Raw genomic sequence first — 6,000 nt, 5'->3', positions numbered from 1 at the left:
ACTAGTCAAAACACAATCAAGGTCAGAGAGAGAGTACAGAGAAAGAAAGTGGCTGTCAATCATTCTGGGCACCACAAACAGTCCCCCAATCCCCGCCAGAAGTGATTCCTGAGTACCAGCCAGGAGTAAGCCCAGAGCAGTCAGGGATGCCCCCAAACAGAAAGACAGAGAGAGACCACCACAATCAGATACTACTTCAAATTCATAGAACAGTTAAAAGTTTTTATTTATTTTATTTTTTTCTTTTTTTTTTGCTTTTTGGGTCACACCCAGCGATGCACAGGGGTTACTCCTGGCTCTGCACTCAGGAATTACCCCTGGCGGTGCTCAGGGGACCATATGGGATACTGGGAATCGAACCTGGGTCAGCCTGGGTTGGCCGTGTGCAAGGCAAGCGCCCTACCCACTGTGCTATTGCTCCAGCCCCAGTTAAAAGTTTTTAAATTGAAGACTATAAAATACTAACAGGGATACAGAGAAACAAAAACCTTCAAACATTTCAAGGAGGAATATAAAATTGCGCTGATGTTATGGAAAGAAGATTGGAATTTCCTCAAAAAATTAAATACTACATGATCTTCAACTATATTTCTGGGTATTCACCCCAAATGAGAAAAGAACAAGAATATCTATTTTAGCAATACTCACACATTAGTACAAAAGTAGAAACCCAAAAGACAAGCTTGTTGCTTATCATTTAATTTTCTATTAATACCAAATCCCTCTGCAGTTTAAAAAAAATTGATACAAACAGAAATCTTAAAAAGGAGAATAAATTCAAAGTATAGAGATCATTTTATATGAGAAGTTCTAATTATAGTTCTACAGAACTAGTTCAGAATCATGGAAGTCTAACCAGTGTCTTTGCATCGGTTTCCCCAAAGGCTGTGAATGCAGCAGTGAGATCCTGTGGCGGAGCCGAAGCGAAGCAGCGACTAGTCATTAATGCCAGATGAGAAGAACAGAACTGGGAAAGGAAAAAAAAGTTACGGAGCTGAAAGCAAGCAAATGACAAGCCCTGGAGTTCACTTCCTTGAATAGCTAGCCCTTGGGCCAACAGCTCAATTGTCATCGGCCACACCTAAAACTGGCTCCTCGGAATCTGCATAAAGCATCCTTTTTAAAATCCAAGGCTTACAACTGCTGGGCTCTCCCAGACACAGCGTCGGACTCAGACCCCTCTTCACGGTCCTGCATCAGGTCAAGGCCTGCCCTTTCCTCTGCCTTAAGGAAGGGGACAGAGCAATGAGGGTCCAGAGCAGGGCTCAGCAGTCCCGCGCTAGCAAAGCCCGTGAGCAGTTCTGAGACCGCAGACACTCCCGCTTCCAGGTTCCCGGGTTCCAGCAACTGTCCCGCCGAGGTCAGAGTGCCTCCCTGAAATGCAAGCTCCTGGGTGCATCCCGGCTCTGATTCCAGCTGGCAGGGCGGCCAGCCCTGGGGGATGGACGGACACTGCTTTAGTCCCTGCTTGTCTTCACAGCCACAACCTCGGTGTTGTCGCCACAATACGTGATGACTGGCCCAGAGCAGGTGGCCAGGTGATGGCCAAGGTCGGGGCGGGAGCCCAGCCACCCGTCGGCCCAACATGAGATGGATGGAAGGGGCAGCAAGACCGGTCCAGGAGAGGGGAAGATGCTAAGAGCTAAGACAGCCGGCAGAGGGCTGACATGCAAAGGCTTTCCAGAAGGACCAGGCCAAGCGCTGGCCCGGGGCCCTGAAGAATGGACTCTTCTCCAGGCACACATGCCTCTGTGTGTGTGTGCGCGCATGTATGGGTGTACATATATTTGTACATATTTGTACATATTTGTACATATATATTTGTTGGGCCCTGAGCAGGAGCTACCTGGGCTTACAAGGTTATTCCAGCACTAACAAATCTTAGCACTTGGGATCTTGACAAGTGTTAGGCAATATTTGCTACATGTGACCATTCTTGGGTTGGCTTGTGAGAGAGACAGCTAGTGCTCTTATTCCGACAAAACAGAAGGAAGAATGTCCAGCTGTTTCAGAGTTGATGCGGGTTACACAAGAATTAAGACTTTTAGGGGCAGGAGTGATAGTACAGGTTTGGTCTCCTGAGCATCCTCAGGAGTGATCCCTGAGCACAGAGCCAGGAGCAGGCCCTGAGCACTGCTGGGTGTGACCAGCCCCCTGTCCTCTGCACCTCCCAATAAAATGAGAAAAGGATTAAGACTTTGAAGCCAGAGCTTTTTAAAAAAGAGTCTGCATTATAATCCTTGGCAGCTACATTTTTTCATTATTTTTTTTTTTCTTTTTGGGTCACACCTGGCGATGCACAGGGGTTATTCCTGGCTCGGCACTCATTTATTCCTGGCCGTGCTCAGGGGACCATATGGGATGCTGGGAATCGAACCCGGGTTGGCTGCGTGCAAGGCAAATGCCCTACCTGCTGTACTATCATTCCAGCCCCTCATTAATTTTTTTATTTTAATCAAGTTCATGATTTATTACATTCAATATTCCAACATCAATTCCCACCACCATTATTTCCAATTTTCCCAAATACCCCTCAAGCCTGCCCCTATGTAGCTTTATTTTCAACAATACTTTAGCCAGATTATGGATAACAAATAACTTCAAGATCATTTTTCTATGTGAATTCAAAAATCAGCCTACATATACATGGATACACTTCCATCTTCTTATCATTAATATCTCAAGGGTGTGTGTTGTTTGTGTGTATAAATGTATTTTTTTGCTAACAGTAGCAGGATTAGCAAGTCCTTTGTGGGGAGAAGAATATAATAAATATTACTGTGAAACCGAGCTACTAGAAGTGGTGAGTCACATTCCTCACCATTCTATCTATTGGCATATCTCAGATATACAGAGTACAGATAGATGCCCTGGCCAGCCACACTGCTGTGCCCCCTCTGCCCACCCTGCCCTTCTCTGGCCGAAACTGCCCTCCCCATGTCTGGCTTCCCTGTCTCAGCATTCATACTATTATTATTATTTTACTTATGTATCTACAAAAGGAGAAGGATTTGAAAAAACTTTTTTTTTTCTCTTCATTGATTTACAATTTAGTGTTATTTCAAGGGGCTGGAGCGATAGCACAGTGGTAGGGCATTCACCTTTCACGAGGCCGACCCGTGTTCGATTCCTCCATCCCTCTCGGAGAGCCCGGCAAGCTACCAAAAGTATTGTGCCCGCATAGCAGAGCCTGACAAGCTACCCGTGGCGTATTGGATATGCCAAAAACAGTAACAAGTCTCACAGTGAGAGACGTTACTGATGCCTGCTTGACCAAATCGACGACCGATGGTGTGACAGTGATTTCAGGAGTTTAGTTTGAATCATCTGTATGTGTGTAGACATCACCACCTTCACAGTAAATTTAAAATAATAAATTCTCACATGTGGGATATAAAGAAATATAGGGGCCAGAGAGATAATATAGCAGGTAGGGCTCTTGCCTTGCACTCAGCTGACCCAGGTTCAATCCTGGTACTCCATATGGGCCATTCAGGAGAGATCCCTGAGCACAGAACTAAGAGGAAGCCTTAAGTACCACAGGGCACAGCGTTAGGCATGCCCTCCACCTATTCCCTGCTCCCCTCCAAAAAAAAGAAATATAGTAAGATAATAATAAGTGGCCAAAGTCACCAGAACTTGATATCTTGTCTATAAAATTGAGATTACATGGGAGGAGGTTGGCTGGGAGGGGCCTTGGGACAATGGTGGAGGTTAGTGGCTCTTTGCTGATAGGTATGCTTGAAGAGTATAATTAACACTAGTAAATCCTGGTATCACTGTATCACTGTCATCTTATTGTTCACCAATTTACTCGGGTGGGTGCCTGTAACGTCTGCATTCGTCCCAGCCCTGAAATTTTAGCAGTCTCTCCTTACTCGTCTTTCCCAGCGATTGGAGGCTTCTTACAGGGTCAGGGAAATGAGACCTATTATTGTTACTGTTTTTGGCATATCAAATACGCCACGAGGAGCTTGCCAGGCTCTGTTTTTTTTTCTTTTTTTTTGGTTCTCACCAAAAAGCAAAAGAAAAAAATAATAAAAATAATGTTGCTCAGGCCAGAACCACAGTATAATGAGTAGGGCACTTGCCTTGCACACAACCAACCCAGGTTCAATGTCTAGCATGCATACGGTCGCCACATGCCCACCAGGAACGACCCTAAGCACAGAGCCAATTACTAGCTCTGAGCACGGTTGGGTATGGTCCCAAAACAAAACAAAACTTGTGAACTAGTCAATGGCAAATAGGAGCCCCAATCCTGGAATAGATGTGAAACTACTACCAGCTCAGATCATTTACCTTTCAAATCCTGGTACTTCAATAAAAATGGTATTAGTAAAAACAAAAGAAAACAGGGGAGAGAGAGATTATACAGCAGTGCTGGAGCTCAAACCCTGGTTCACTCCCCTATACCCCATGAAACCCTGGTTCATTCCCTTATACCCCAACTCCGGCCCCAGAAAAACCAAGTTTTTATCATCAGACTCTTTCCATAAAAATTGTCTGGGGGCCTGAGAAATAGTCCAGCAGGTTAGGTAGATGCCTTGTATGCGGCTGTCCCAGGTTCAACCGCCAGTACCACATAGGGTCCCTGGAGCTCTGTCCAAGATGACATGTGAGTGTAGAGCCTGGAGTCAGCACTGAGCATCCCCAGGTGTGGGCCAGTTGCACGAGCAGACGAGTTTCTAACCTCTGTCGGGGGCCGTGATAAAGGCGCACACTGTTCCAGCACCCAGGGTGTTTTTCCTTGGAGGATTTAAAGGTTACGTCTGAGGATGTGACTTGGTCCTGAGCAACTGCCTTGTATGATAAGACCTCTTTGACTTCCGGCACCACAGGAAATCTCCAGCTTTCAAGGATGTCAACTTGCGGCCAGAGGGATAGTACAGCAGGTAGGGCGTTGGCCTGGCAGGCCATGAGCCTGGGGTTGATCCCCGAGTCCTATGTGGCCCCCTGAGAACTGCCAGGAATGATTCCTGAGTGCAGAGCCAGGAGCCCTGCCCCCCCACCCCCCAAACACACACCCTCATCACAGGGCGAGGCCCAAAAAACAAAACAAAATCTGTCAACTCTAGAAACAACTTTGTTTGCATTGTATGTGTATGTGCAGGCATACTTGACATAGCTTTTAAAGGGTAAAGTAAATTATAGGTGGTTTTCTGGTTTCTGTATGCAGGTACACCAAAATTTTACTTTGTTTTACTGGGATTGTACCTATCTCATACTAGTTTTGTTTGTTCAAATTTTGAGACATTCTCTATTAATCTTTATTTGCAGTTCTTTAAGGAAAAATAGTAATGCTTTGCATAGTTTACTGATTTGAGTGATCAGCACATTTAGTAAAGGGGAAAGCACATTTAAAAAGGGGAAACACCCCATTTTCCCTATACCCCATGTCTCCCCAGCTCCATCAGGAGTGATTCCTGAGCACACAGCCAGGTATGAAAAACAAAAAAAGAAGTTGGGTTTCTAGGGGAGCACTAAATAATTTTTTCCTTTTCTTTTCTTTCTTTTTTTGGCTTTTTTTTTTTTTGTCACACCTGGTGATGCTCAGGGGTTACTCCTAGCTCTACACTCAGAATCACTCCTGGCGGTGCACTGAGGACCGTGGTGGGGATTGGATCTAGGTTGGCTGTGTGCAAGGCAAACGCCCTACCCGCTGTACTGCTTCGGCCCTACAAAAGACATGTGGTTTTTTGGACCACATCCAGCTGTTCTTGGTGCTACTCCTGGCTCTGTGCTCGAAGGTTACTCCTGGTAGTACTTGGAGGATCATGTGGTGCTGGGGATTGAACCCAGGCCTTCTGCAAGCAAAGCATGTGTTCCAGACCTTTTTTTTTTTTTTAAAAAAAAAGGAATCATTGTGAGATACAGTTACAAAGCTTTCATGTTTGAGTTTTAGTCATACAATAATTGAACACCCATCCTTCCACTAGTGTACATTTTCTACCACCAATTTCCCCAGTATCCGCCACCCCCCATTCAAATCCTCCCCCT

This window comes from Sorex araneus, chromosome 3, assembly GCF_027595985.1.
Source record: "Sorex araneus isolate mSorAra2 chromosome 3, mSorAra2.pri, whole genome shotgun sequence".
NCBI lineage: Eukaryota > Metazoa > Chordata > Mammalia > Eulipotyphla > Soricidae > Sorex > Sorex araneus.
The sequence above is the reverse complement of the archived record's forward strand: the minus strand, read 5'-3'. Positions refer to the sequence as shown.